Consider the following 14428-nt stretch of genomic DNA (forward strand, 5'->3'; position numbering starts at 1 on the left):
TCATGTCACAAATTCAAGTTACAAGCTTTCAGATGTTTTTCATGTGAAGTGCGTTGGCAGCCTGCACCCTTGTTCACAGCACGCCTGTTAAATATGTCTTCTACATCCTGCAAAAACCACAGAGTTTTGTATCACAACCAGCAAAAAGTAACAATATATTATCTTAAAATCATATTGCCAATTTCTATTTCTGTCACATATTTGCAGTATTAATCAACATTGCTTGCTAATCAGTATCATTAATCGTGTATTAGCAAGGTGGAAATCACATCCTTCAGGTAAAAATATAGTGGTATTTAAGTTCCGTCGGGCTTTTGATAATGCTCCCTAAATTTGATCTCATATACATCAATTTCTCATCTGCTGCGTCAACAAACACTGTACTGTAGCCACAACATTAAAAACAAAACTCAGTGGAATGGAGTCAACAGTATTCAAAGGAACATATAAATGTCTTCTGGACTTGTCTAGAAATCTGGGAGTAAAGCAATACATATATTCTAACTGGCCACATTATTAGATACACCCAGGTTGTTGAGTGGTTCTAAATTTAATCTAATCAAAAAACAACTTGGGCACAAACCAGTGCAGGTATGTAGACATGGACAATTTGAATGCTACTTGATTGTGCCAGATTGGCTGGTCTGCATGTTTCAGAAACTGCTCATCGGCTGGATTTTCTTACACAACCATCTCTAGGGTTTACAGACAAAGGTATGAAAAAGAGAAAAGCTCAGCGAACCTGAAAGGAGATGGGCTACAGCAATAAAAGACCACCCTGGGAACCATTCTGGGTACTACTAGAACTGGACAATAGAAGACTGGTGCAACCTAGTACTAGCAAGGTATACCTACTAAAGTGGCTAGTGAGTGCAGCTGCCAGGCTTTTATGAACATAAACACCTTAGAATATCCATCAAGATTAAAAGTAAAAACCTTAACAATACTTTGTGTGTTAGTTGTGGAGTAAATAAAAAATCCAGGGGTGAATAAATATGATATGACCTTGTCAGAGTTGTGTGCATGTCTGTGTGTTTTAAATAAAAGTCTTCTGGCATGTTTTTGTTTTTACTATAGGAAATATGCTTGTAAGTGTTGTGGGGAATTTGTCTTCGTATTTCACTAATACCAAATGGCAAAAATAGCCCCCAAAACATACATAGCGTCACTTGAGCTGGATTTTAGTGACCTTGGCTATTCTGCAATAGGCTTAGGCTGCTGGGGGCTTCACATAATGCACTGAGCACTTCTCCTTCTCTTATAAACTCGAGGGTTTATACACCTCTGTGCATTTAGTAATGTGTTATTATTAATCTCTGGCTCTCTTCCACAGTGTGTCTTTTGTCCCATCTTCCTTCCCTCACCCCAACCAGTTGTGGCAGATGGCTGCCCCTCCCTAAGCCTGGTTCTGCCAAAGGTTCCTTCCTGTTAAAAGGGAGTTTTTCCTTCCCACTGTCGCCAAGTGCTTGGTCTTAAGGGGTCGTCTGATTGTTGGAATTTTCTCTGTACAATATAATGAGCCTTGAGGCAACTGTTGTTATAATTTCGAATTTGAATTCAACTTGAATTTAATCTTTCAAATAGACAATCAGACTTTATAATCTGGAGAGTAGTCAGTCGCTGGGGTCCCATGACTTTAAGTTTCATGTTTGTTTTATTTTTGTGTTATAAGCACTGCTTATGATTCTGGATGACGATTTGCTCCTCTGGGTCATAAACAGAGGTGGTTGATATCCTATGTGAGCCTCTACAGGGGACACGGTGGCTAAAGAGATCATTCAGTTGTGTGTATACTCAGCTAAAGCCAGGTTTATGTGGACTAGTTTAGCTGGACCACACACTGTAGTGCAGACTCCAGGTTGTGGTAAGTCTCTCAGTTTGGCTGTTTGATAGTGGAAACCAGAAGACAGACTTACCTTGTCTCAATGGAGCAAAACTCCTTCCAAACTTGAGAGGTGAACTGCTCAGAGACAAAGTCAGAAACAAAGAAAAATAGTACACTGTACAGCTGAAAGACATGGTTAATGAGGAGCTGGGAAGCTTGGGAAGTGCATTTAAATGTACAGCTTTGGAGAAACAATCGACTACAGTCAGATTGGTTGTGTTGCAGACAGTTAATTTCCTGTGACAATACTTAATAGTTGGGTCTCATCTGCATAGCAGTAAAAATGTATGCTATGCCTTTTAATGATGCCTAAAGCCTAAAGGAAGAATGCATAATGTAAATAGAACAACATCTTTAATATGGACAGCATGCTCTCATCACTGTAATAAAATATTATAGTCAGTGGTATTGAACGTTGCATAAGCACAGAGATCATTCACAGGATTCACTAAAGCTGTTTGTGTACTGTGATTAGCTTTAAAACCTGACTGAAACTCTTCAAATAAATCATTCCTCCGCACATGATCAATTACCTGTTTTTTTTTCTCCACAGGTGATGCTTAGGAGAAAAGAGAGTGGACTTTTTGACCAGACTCTATAACACAATTCCAGAGACTGAGAACTGGTATCTATTTTAAAGAATTCTACTCATTTTTACTGATATAGAGTTGTTGATACCAACAGTTTCCTTAAGGTGCTTTATATTGTAATATGAAGAACCTTCAACCATACAAAGAAAACTCCAACAATCAGACAACCCTCCATGACCAAGCACTTGGTGACAATGAGAAGAAAAAACTCACTTTTAACATGAGGTTTCTCATGAAAAACCAAGCTCAGGGAGGGTCTGATGGGCAGGAAGGTAAGTAACTACAGGAGGACAAAGTTGATGAACCATATTATGAAGCTATACTTCAGCTGCTGAAGTTAAACTGAGAAAAGAGTGATGATCATTGAGCGTCAGTAGAGCAGGTCATCTATTGATCGGAAGGTTCGTAGTTCAATCACTGGCTCCCCCTAGGCTGCATGCCAAATATCTTTGGGAAAGATGTTAACCTTATCCGACTGGAGTATGAATGTGGGTGAATGTTACTCAGTAAGCACTTAAAATCATAGAAGAAAGTGCTTGTGTCAGTGGGTGAATGTGGTATGATGTATTAAGTGCTTTGAGTACTCGGGGAGAGTAGAAAAGATCTGTATATTAGAATCAGAGAAAGCCAGAAGGGGTTGCACTGGGGTGGGATTATATAGGGATCGGCTCTGACTCCCTTTTTTTGTGATGGTGTTAGATGACAAAAGTATTGGAGATTATGTATCGGAATTTCAGGAGCAGGACCACGCCTCCAACCACGCTCCTTCTGGTTGTCCCAGTTCTGCAAGCTGTTCATTCTCGTTTACGTGCCCCACCCTCCCTCCGTCACCCTACTATACTGCTGAGTGACTGTCTTCTGCTCTTCAAATACATTTCATTGCAATGTTGACCCTGTGTTAACTTGCATATGACAAATAAAAATGATAAAACTGAAACTGAACTGGGGAGCAGGTGGAAGAGTCTGGAGAGGTGGAGGTATGTCCTGGAGAGTAGGAAGGAAAGTCACTAGAACCAAGACAGAATATCTGTGTGTGCATGAGAGGGAGACAGGTGGAAATATGAACATGCAAACAGCAGAGATAGAGAGTTTAAATACATGGTGTCAATCATCCAAAGCAACGGACACGTACAAGACAAGTAAAGAAGTGAGGGGAGGCAGGGTGGAGTAGCAGGAGATAAGTGCCAGAAGTGATTTGTGACAGAAGGATAGTATAATGCAAAAACACAAACAAACAAACAAACAAAAAACAGGATGCTGACCTGGAGAGAGACAACTTAGGTTGAGTGGTTTGAAGACAAAGTTAGAGGGACAAGGTTAAGATTGACATGTGACATGTAACACTGTGACATGTCACTGTATCTTTTCTGCACATATCAGTGACATGTGGATAGTGGATATCAATGAGAAAACATGCTGAAGATGGAGCTGCCGAGAGGAAAACGGGAAGACCTCAGAGGAGGTCATGGATGCAGTGAAGAAAGACATAGACAGTTGGTGTGAAAGAAGAGGCAGATAATCTACTGTGAAACCTAAAGGAAGGAGCTACAAGATGATGATGATGATAATTATTATTGCTCTTATTATGAACAGTGTCTTTATTGAGGATAGATTAAAAATGAGGGGACGCTTCTTAGGGGTGTCCATCGCAGTGCCAGTTCATTAATTGAAAGCAATGCATATACTTTTAACAGTATAGTATCCACAATGAATAAAAAGCTTAGCATCTGGCAGTTTATTTTAGGAGCCCGGTTAGTAGATGCAGACACGACTGACTCTCTTTCTCAGTGCAGTAAATAGAAGCTTAGAGTCTGCCAATTCTGGAGGCTGTTTACACGGGAAGCGGACCTGGATCTAAATAAGCCGCTTGTCCTGAAGTCTAAACAGGTGAAATCCTTTAAGACGGCCCAGTCACTGGGTGACAGTCCCCTGTCTGTCAGCACTCTTACTCAGGCTGCAGAAGAGCAGAGTAAACAAACAAGAGGGAATGGTTTGTGAGAGATGAGTCATCAGTTCTGGGCTGCCTGCACCTTCTCTGTGCGTTCTGTGTGCCTCAGTCTGCTCAACATCCGCTCCCCTGAAGGCCCTCGTCACCACAGGCATACTCCAGCAATTACCTTCTCGCCCACACACTGTCAGTCACATGGACTGTAATAACAGGCTGTTGCCAGCACTCTGCAGCTCAGCCCAACACGCCCCCCCCCCCGAACACACACAAACACGCACATATGTGTGCACCACTGAGAGCGCTCACACTGTACGCATCCTAAAAGTAGTCATTCTACATTTGAAATCAGTCTTACTGAAAATCTGACTACATGTTGGAAATATGAACCAATACACAGTTTTAAATTAACTCACTACCTAATTTTAACCTCGCTATATATTTTTAAAACTACAGTAATCAACCTTTTTAGACAACCAGTGGATACATGATATGTTGCTTAAAACAGTGAATTCACGGAGCGGCCCAGCAGTTTGATTTGATCTTTTTTTTTTTCATTATTTTAAAATGTCAGATGACTTTCTCAAGAATTGGTGGAAACAAACAGAGCTAAAAGTAGAGTGAATTTTGTTGCACTACTATACCAACTTTACACCCAGACAGAAATAAAACATCTACCTTACTGCAGCTTTAAATGTTTCTGTGCATTTTTTTCTGGAAAATAAATTGTAGTAAGTAACACTACCATTTCTAATGAACTGATCCCTACTATCAGAAATACAAACATTCCCAGAAGACTGAAATTTACATTTTTGGACTACAGCTTCATGGGACAGTGTAATAGTTCTGGACAAGTTCTTTGGTATTATGTTGATATCTCACTGAGATATCAACATATATTGTATCTTAGCATGCATCACTGACATGCTTTAGTAAAAACTTGTATAAAACAGCATGTCTTTTATCCTGTCTTCCTTCTCTCATCCCAACTGGTCGTGGCAGATGGCCGCCCCTCCCTGAGCCTGGTTCTGCTGGAGGTTTCTTCCTGTTAAAAGGGAGCTTTTCCTTCCCACTGTTGCCAAAGTGCTTGCTCATAGGGGGTCATATATCAGGCACAATAGCGGCTAAGATGAGAGAATAAGAGACAGAACATCATCCACTCTGGTCCTGAATACAGTACTCTTGTCACACTATTCACTAACGACTGCACATCAAAAACTGTTCTGAAGTTTCCAGACAATACCACTATAGTCAGTCTTATAACAAACAATGATGAAATCCTCCACAGGGAGGAGATCCAGCACCTGCCCCAGTGGTGTTTACTGAACAATCTGCTGCTTAACACCAGCAAGGCCAGTAGACTACAGAAGGTTCAAGAGGACAGAGCAGCCACCTCACCTCATCCAAGGGGAGGTGGTGGAGTGTGTGGATAACATCAAATTCCAGATCTGACTTGGCCACTGAACACCTCCTTTCTGGTGAGGAAGCTTCCACAAAGACTCTTCTTCTTCAGGAAACTGAAGAGGGCTGGACTCTCCCCCCAGTTGCTCAGAACTTTTACAGAGCTGCAATCGAGAACATCCTCTGCCACAGTACGACTGTGGTACAGCAGCTGCATCTTTTTTTTTTTTTGTATTTTCTTTATCACAGAGGGCACCACTGTAATTTTTGTTATGTTCTAGCAACATCCATCCATCCATCCATTCGCATCTGCTTATCCTTTTCAGGGTTGCTGGAGCCTATCCCAGCTGTCATAGGGCGAGAGGTGGGGTACACCCTGGACAGGTCGTCAGTCTGTCGCAGGGCTAACACACAGGGACAGACAACCATTTGCACTCACATTCACTCCCACATTCACACCTGTGGGCAATTTAGATTTTTCAATTAACCTATCCCCACAAAGCAACTATTGACAATAAATAAATAAATCTGAAATCTAAATATGCAACATGAAATCTGTACTGGGGGTTAATTGTCTTTGCTTGCCTTTCTGTACATATATTTACATATCAACATGTCACATTGCATACATGTGCATATCATGCGTCACAGCAAACCTACTGGTGAATAAAGCCCTCTTCACATTTGACTGCTTGTTTCTATTTTTCCTAGACCTCTGCTTTTGGAAAACTGTGAGGTTTTGTGTTTACATGGCAAAAGTTCACTTTGAACTCCATGGCCTGTCTCCTACATTTAGTTTCACCTGCCACCAAACAGATGCTCTGTACTGAAATGTTATAGTCACAATGTCAGTGGAGAAGGAAGGTAAAATGTGAGCATATTACTGCATCCCAGCTTTATGTTGAGCAAGCTTAAATTATGAATAAGCTTGTGCACTGTGTCAATCAAATGTGTGCAACGGGCAAAAAGATGTTGTAGTGATCATGTATTCAGGAATATTTGCTGTTGTTATTTCATTTTCCTTTATAGCCCTACTCTTGTCTGTTCCTGCTTCCTGAACCAGAGGGCATGAGGGAACAAGATGCCCTTCTTACAGTAACACACAAATCCCTCACCACTAACTCGTGCATCTCTTTCCAGCATGACGCAGCAGTAGCCTGTCAGCTGTATTATTACAGCATCATTGGGATCCTACTGAGTCTCAGCAGAGGTGATCTGAAACAAAAATTCAGCAGGGCCATCGTGTGAAGGCTTTCACCATATTGAATTTTATCTAGACTTATTGTGGCCAAAACAAATTAATATTAAAGGTTGTGTATATATATATATATATATATATATATATATATATATATATATATATATATACACACACACACACACACACACACACAGACACACACGATATGTGTGTGTTCCTTATGCTCGGGTCCACTTCCAAAGGCAGTTTGAGGGTTCTGCACAGTATCTTAGGGCGTTTTCCCACCTATACGTAGTTTACCCTTGTCCGAATTGGTTGACGAGTTTGTGAGCTTGCAGCTTTCCCCTTTGGTTTGGTTTGTTTTCACATAGAGAAAAAGCCAGGTGAGCTCCCAGCGAACCAAAATGTGTCACTTCAAACCACGTGAGAATGTTCAGTCACCTCTATGGCCAGATGTGTCTTTGTGGGGAGCAAGAAAAGAGGATACAAGAAGAAAGTGCTCTGTTCTGGGCAGAGACCTCTGGTGCCGTGGCTTGAATCTATTGGAGACACTATTCCAGTTTCAAGGTTACAGCTCCTAATTCTCCTATTATCGTTGGGACCATTTTGAACTTTATCTTCCACATTTGCTCCAGCTCTTCCTTCTGGTACTTCTCTATTTTCTCATCTTTAAAATCATGATTACCACATCTACCACAACTGCACCACTATGTCTGGCTTGTTTGGGACTTGAAGTCCCACAGGACCCTTGCCCTGTTGTTCCCCACCCCCTTTGGTGGAGTCTCTTTGGGGACTTCTAGTCCATATGGAGCACAGATGTTCCTGTACACTATCCCGGCCACCTGGATTTTCTTCTATGTGTTCGCTCTCTTAGCTTGCATTTCACACACAGCTACTATGTGCTGTATAGTCTCTAGGGCACCAATCTGCAACTTGGGTCCTGTTGCCTGTGGTAGACTACTGCCTCTCTGGATCTGATGCTTAGAGCCTCCACCTGTGCCATGTGTGGGGCAATTTTCAGGCCTTGCTCAGATCTGCCTGCCAGGTCTTAGCCCTGGTATACTGCTCTATTGACCAGGAACTGGTGTTTTGGCTCTCTGGTGTTATTTCCAATTCCTTTCTGAGCTGTGCCCATGTATTCACTCATGTGCCTACTCAGTTTGGTTGCTATGATGTCTGATAGGAGCTTCTATGCCATGGAAAGAAAGGCAATAGGCTGATGTTATGAGATCCTTCATTACCAGGATTGTTCTGCTCTGTGTTAGTTGGAGGAGTACCTTCTGTTAGCAGACCCCTTATTTGTGCTGCCAGGTGATCCCAGATTAGAATAGCTTCTTCAGCCAGTAGGCACGGATCATGTCACGTCCTGGTGCTGCACAGCTCTTCATTCTGGAGACTTGTTGTTGGATGTCTGTCTTGGTGGTGTATATAGCTCTGGGAGGTTGCTATGGTCTGATTGTGGCTTTACCAGCCACTTGGCACTGGTGTTATTTAAAGCTTCTTGTTTCCTGATATTCTTCCAGTTTCAGCTCTGGGTAAGTCTACCCTATTCCCCCGGTACATGCTGGATGGATCTTTGGAGAACAGGCTATTTATTGTCTTGGCCTCTGTTTCTCTGGTATATGTTTTCAATGTAGTGGCCAGAGCCTTTGTTACAGTTATTAGAGCCTGAATTAGTTCTTTCCAAGATGAGCTCTATAGGCTGCTCATATTCATGCGGGTTTTTTTTTTTTTTTTTAGAATTTAGAGCCGAAATGTAAACCAGCAGCCTGGGAGGAGCAGTCTTACTCTCAGTGGCCAGATGCGTCTTATGTCAGATGCATTTAGGCTTCAGTTATTACATTATATATGTAGTATGACCATGTCTAAGCTGACAGGCAGGAGGAAGAAAAAAAGAATGAAGGGGGTAAAAAATATGAGAAAATATAATAAAGGGATAGAGCACAAATAGAAAAGCACAATGTATCACAAACTGCTGCAGCTGTAAGAAGTGAGCAAGTGTCTCTGTATGTGCCTTTGTCATAAATTACACTTGATAAAAAGGGTGGGAAAGCACAATAATGTCCCCAGGAGCCAGAGGCAGACACAGATAGATCCAGGAGATCCGGGCCAACTGCAGCCCCCCCTGAGGCCTCACATCCTGATGACAACCGCACGTCCATCCCAGCATGAGGAGGAGGAAACCCCCAGACGGGAGCCATGTAGGTGTTCTCTTCAATGTGAAGTCCATTAGCTTTTCTCTGATTTATTCACCTTCAGAAGTGAATTTCTTAAAAACAAAACAAAACATTAGTGCTCTGTTCTCAACCACTGCAGAATCAGAGTATTTTTGTAGTTGGAATGAGTTGTACTGAAAGTCTAGGGGCATACAAGTTGAACAGGAAGACAGCCATAAGGAGCTCCTGACATGTTCATCTCCAAATCAGACAGAGCACTGCCCAGTCTCACATATTGTGGCCTGTTAGGCAGAAATTAGTCAGTTTGATGGTAGCGTTTACTGACACACACATATATATATATATGTATATATATTCCTTCCGATTAGTAGATGAGCTACTCAACCTCATTTTTCAGAAGTGATGAAAAACAGCAAGAAACACAACAGTTGCTGCAACAGACTGCCAGTTACCACAGAGCTCCTTTTTTATGTATTTATTACTAGGATTATCATGCTGCTGGAGTCTTTTTCCCCTCCTAGCAACACCAGAAAAAGTAACAGTTTAGCAGGTGATAGCAAAAGGGAACCTAAATAAAGAAACACCAGTTGCGTTCAGCACTTGCCTTTGACTACACTGGTGTTTTCACTGACACAATAACCTCTTTTAGAAAGTTAACTCATTTTGGGACTTTTCAATGAACACTTCAGATCGTTTACACATTTAACTTTCAGCACTGGCTTCATATGAGACTTCAACTACTTCCAGCCCTTACTTGAATTCAGTACTTGTGTGTTTACTAACACTAACTTCAGCTCATATCAGTACTTTCTCCTGTGTTAATGAAACTTTCTTTCAGTATTTTCTTCTATTGATTCTTAAATACCAATTTAATTAAAATCATTTGATTAGTTGTTTAGGTTATCACCCATCTCGTTGCTGTGATTTTGAAATGTATTCCATGGTCTGTACCTTTTTTTTTTTTCTGCCTGTCCCGTTTGGCTCTTTTGCCATCAGAATTATTGTCTAAAGGCAAAGAAAGATGCCCAACGGATTTACTTTACCAAATTGACCATCCCAGCCTTGCCGTAATGGTCCATTTGATTCACCTTTTATTGTTTATTTTATTTTCACTTGCTGAATACGGGACAGACTTGACTGGGGGAAAGAAGGGGAGAAAGAAAGAGGGAAAGAGAAACAGCTGAGAAGAGGGACGGGGGAGAAGGGCAAAAAACAAAAACCAACAGAATGAGCAGAAAAAAAAAATGCATATATCGATCACCTGTTGAGAAAGAAAAAAGAAAACAAGCAGAAGAGAACAAGAGTAATAGAATAAACAACATCACAATGATATATGGGAATATGACAGTAAATACTAAATATTAAACATTATTATGCAGCACATAAGATCAACAGAACACAGTGTGCTTTGAGGTAGGAGCCAAAAAGGGTGTAGTTTGTGGGTGTGATCACCCGTGTGTACACCTGTGAGCATGGACGCGCTTGTTTTTTTTAAAAGGTTCCTTCATGTAATGATCTGCTAGAGGGTGTGGGGGGGCCACAGCCCCGTCCTCCAGGGCATGAAGCAGGTATGGAGGAGATCAAAACTCCAGACATCCAGAGGCCCCCCAGAACACAAGAGACCAAGGAAGACCAACAGAGGGGCAGCCGCGCCACTGTCCCAGAAAGAGCTGAGGAGAGTCCCAGATGAGGGCTCACTCAGCAGCCGCGGAGCAGAAGCCAGGGGGGGTTGCAGTGACGCGCCCGTGAGCTCCGCCGGCAGCCAGCCGTGCCTGAGTGACCGAGCCCCAGGCCGAGAGGCCGGGGGCACCCCACCTCCGAAGTGGCCCGAGTGAGCCCCAGGCTCCAGGCCCCGATAAGCGGCCGCCAAGGAGTGAGCCGGTGTGTACCTGGACGCCCATCCCCAGACATAAAGAACCACCAACGCACCGATGTCTGAGGGAGTCCGCCACTGGCAGGGGAAGTGGTGGTGGGGGGAGATAGGCCTCCAAACCTTGGAGGGCCTGAGATGTCCCCAGAGAGGTGGCGTCTGATACCCAACCTGACATATAGACACAGACATACAGGCACACACAGATACAAACATCCATTCCCACCCTCATGCTCTCATATGCACTTACTCTACACTCAACCAACGTGGAGACAAACATAAAGAGACGCTGTACACACGATCACACTCCCCAAGCGTACTCTATGAACCGGGTCTAGGTACCCTTACCCCTGGAGGGGGGAACTGCACCCAGACCCAGGTGGTGTTACCCTTTTCCCTGCGGTGGGGAGAGGCAGACCGCCCCGACTCCGCAGCAGCAGGGAGGCCCCACACTCCAGACCGCAGTCGGACGGCCAACTCCTCCTTCTAGCCCCCCCGCTCCAGCAGGTCGCAGAGAATGGGGGTGAGAGAAGACTCCAAACCTCCCTCCACCCGCTCATTGTAGTGTTGATGCATGTGTGTTCTAAGGTGCATTTAAAACCCAGGAGGGCATGGAGCTACCTGCCAGAGAGCAGCAGGTAAGCACATAGTCCCTCCTGATAGCCCTCAATGTCTACGTGTATTTAAAATTGAGAGGTGGGCAACGACGCCAGGGGTGAGGTGTACACCCTGATGGTCTATTGGAGTTCGTGTATCGTGCCCACCCCCAAGATCCTATATGTATGTGTAATGAGAGTGTGAGTAATGTGAATGTCTAAGTTGTGGGATAAAATTGAGGCAGAGGCAGCCAGAAGGGGACAGAGGGGGGGGGTAGCCTCCTCTGCACCCTGGTGACACACCCCTACTCCAAGGCCCTGCATGTGTGGGTGGTTGTGGTGGAGCGGGAAGAGGGAGGCAGCTGGAGATGGGGAGGGAAGGAAGGGAGGGGCAAGTGACCCCTCCCTGGGGCCAGCTCCCCCGCTGACCCCAGTAGGCACCCCCATACTCCGCGACCCGCCAGGGAAAGGGGGCCCAGGCCCATCCAGACCGGGGCCCAGTGCAGCAGCGCCGCCCAGCCCCACAGAGCCCGGGACAGTCCACCCAACCCCACCACAGAGAAAAATGCACCCACCCCATCATCCACTCATCTTCCAGACTACATAAGACAATAGACGCCCAGGCTAAGATCTTCCTCCACCTCTCCTGTATCTCCCCCTCCTGCAGAGAGAGTTCCTGAAGAGAGGAAAGCTCCTGCAAGATGTGACAACCTCCCTCACCAGTTGAAGAGCCCCCCAGGTGGCTCGGCGCACCGGCGGCACCCTGCGCCAGGGCTGGGCCCCCATGCACCCACCCGCCCACAACCCCGGCAACACACCAACCAGGACCCAAGCCCCTGAGGCCCGGCCAGGGCCCCAGCCCAGAGACGGAGCGCCCCCAGAACCTCACGCCCATCCCGGACCCACCCAGGGGCAGCCAGGCTACCAGGTCAGTAACCCACCTCCGTCAGCACAGACCCTCCCCTAGCCCCGCTGCACGCAGCCACGAGGAAACCGTCACCTGAGAGCCAACAGAGCCCCTAATTGGACATGACCGCTACCCCGGGTTGAGCCCCCCAAGAAAGATGCCTCTGGGGAACCCCCCGACGCCCATGGTCTGTACCTTAACATCAGTGTTGGCTGAGCTTGCACAAGACACATAATAGATGCTTTTAAGTCTGCTTTGCTTGCTGGCTTGTTAGCAGCGTCTTGTCATTAAGGAACCATAGTTTGTATATTCCAGCATGCTGCACAGACTTTGACCTTTTTCTGCCACTATAAAATCCCATAGACGTTTCTCAGATGCTCTTCCATGAAAATTAATTAAACAGAAACAAACCACCGATATGCTAATAATCACAGAAAATTTGTCAGAGCTTTTCCTTGCAATTCTGCATCAGAAACTAGAGCAGCTACTGTTCTTTCCCTCCCTCACTCTTATTAGTGCCCCTCTAAATAGACCTGCAATGAAATTATGAATGGGAAATAATTGTGTTGAGTGCTATTCCAAATAGCAAAGTGATTCATGATCTCAATTAGCATGCTTAAGCTGTTAATGTCGCTGAATTGCAGTATGTAATTACATAAGACATGAAATAAAGTAAACAAAGAAAAAAAAATTGGTGTAAGAACATGTGGCTTTTTCCTCCTCTAACATTGCTTTAATGATTGCAAGGAGACATCACTCAGTTCTTAAATGACTGCCTGCAGCTGATTTGAAGACCAAGCAGGGATTCATGCAAATTAATGAAATTTTAAGTGGCACATGATGCAATTTATGGATCTAACAAGATCAGCTCAAGCAAGATATCATGACCCAAATTCTGTCCATTATTAAAAACTGCAACATCCCTCTCTCTGCCACTGCTAGCCTATTTATGTCATCCAGTTTCCATGGCTACCATGCCATAGATAAAACATAAAGCACACACAGTTTTCCAATGCAACCTCAACTTTCCCTTCCAGTGAGGAGAGGGATGACATTACTCCGCTGCATTCAGTACTGCGCTTCAACAAAGACAATTCAGGATTGCGTATTACATCATCATATATATGAATAAGAGAACATAATTTGCATTCTGATTTGGTTTAGGTTTGAGAAGGCAGAACAAAACATACACTACACTACACTTGAATTGCAACAATAAAACTAAAATATTATACAAGTATTACTGAACCTCAACCTGCGTGCAAGCATTTAACAAATCAAAATGTGACCTAGAGCACTTTTGCAGATATCTTACATTAACATGTTTTCTCTATAGTTGTGTTTGTACAACTATGGAATCTTCTGTGCAAAAACTTGGGAATTGTGCTAGGATATTGGAAAATGTGAGAGCTTAAACAAGCCTATTCTGAAAGAACACATTTAATAATTGTGTGGTCACAGTTAAACAGATGTAGAAACTACTGAGCTAAGGTTGGGTGTCAAACCTTACAAAGGACCTAGAACAGCTTTTTGGTAACAAAATGTTGATGTCAGCTGAAGCAAAGTCCTTTCAAGTGCAATGAAATTAAATGTACCGGCACTAGAATCAAAATCAATCACGTGCCAGGTGCCCTATTACTTTAATATTGTTTTTTTTAGTTTGATGACATATATTGCTATGTTTTTGCACTTAACTTTACCAAAATTGGTTTGTGACCAGAGTTCAGGTTTGGTATCAGTTGTGTTACTAAAGAATATACAAACTATTTTCCAGCTACATGCTGTTTTATTTTTTAAATTTAAGTCCTAACCAGTTGCAGACATGAAGGTTTCCTTGTGAAAATAAAACATCATAA

Source organism: Simochromis diagramma, unplaced genomic scaffold, assembly GCF_900408965.1.
Source record: "Simochromis diagramma unplaced genomic scaffold, fSimDia1.1 OVJJ01000746.1, whole genome shotgun sequence".
Taxonomy (NCBI): Eukaryota; Metazoa; Chordata; class Actinopteri; order Cichliformes; family Cichlidae; genus Simochromis; species Simochromis diagramma.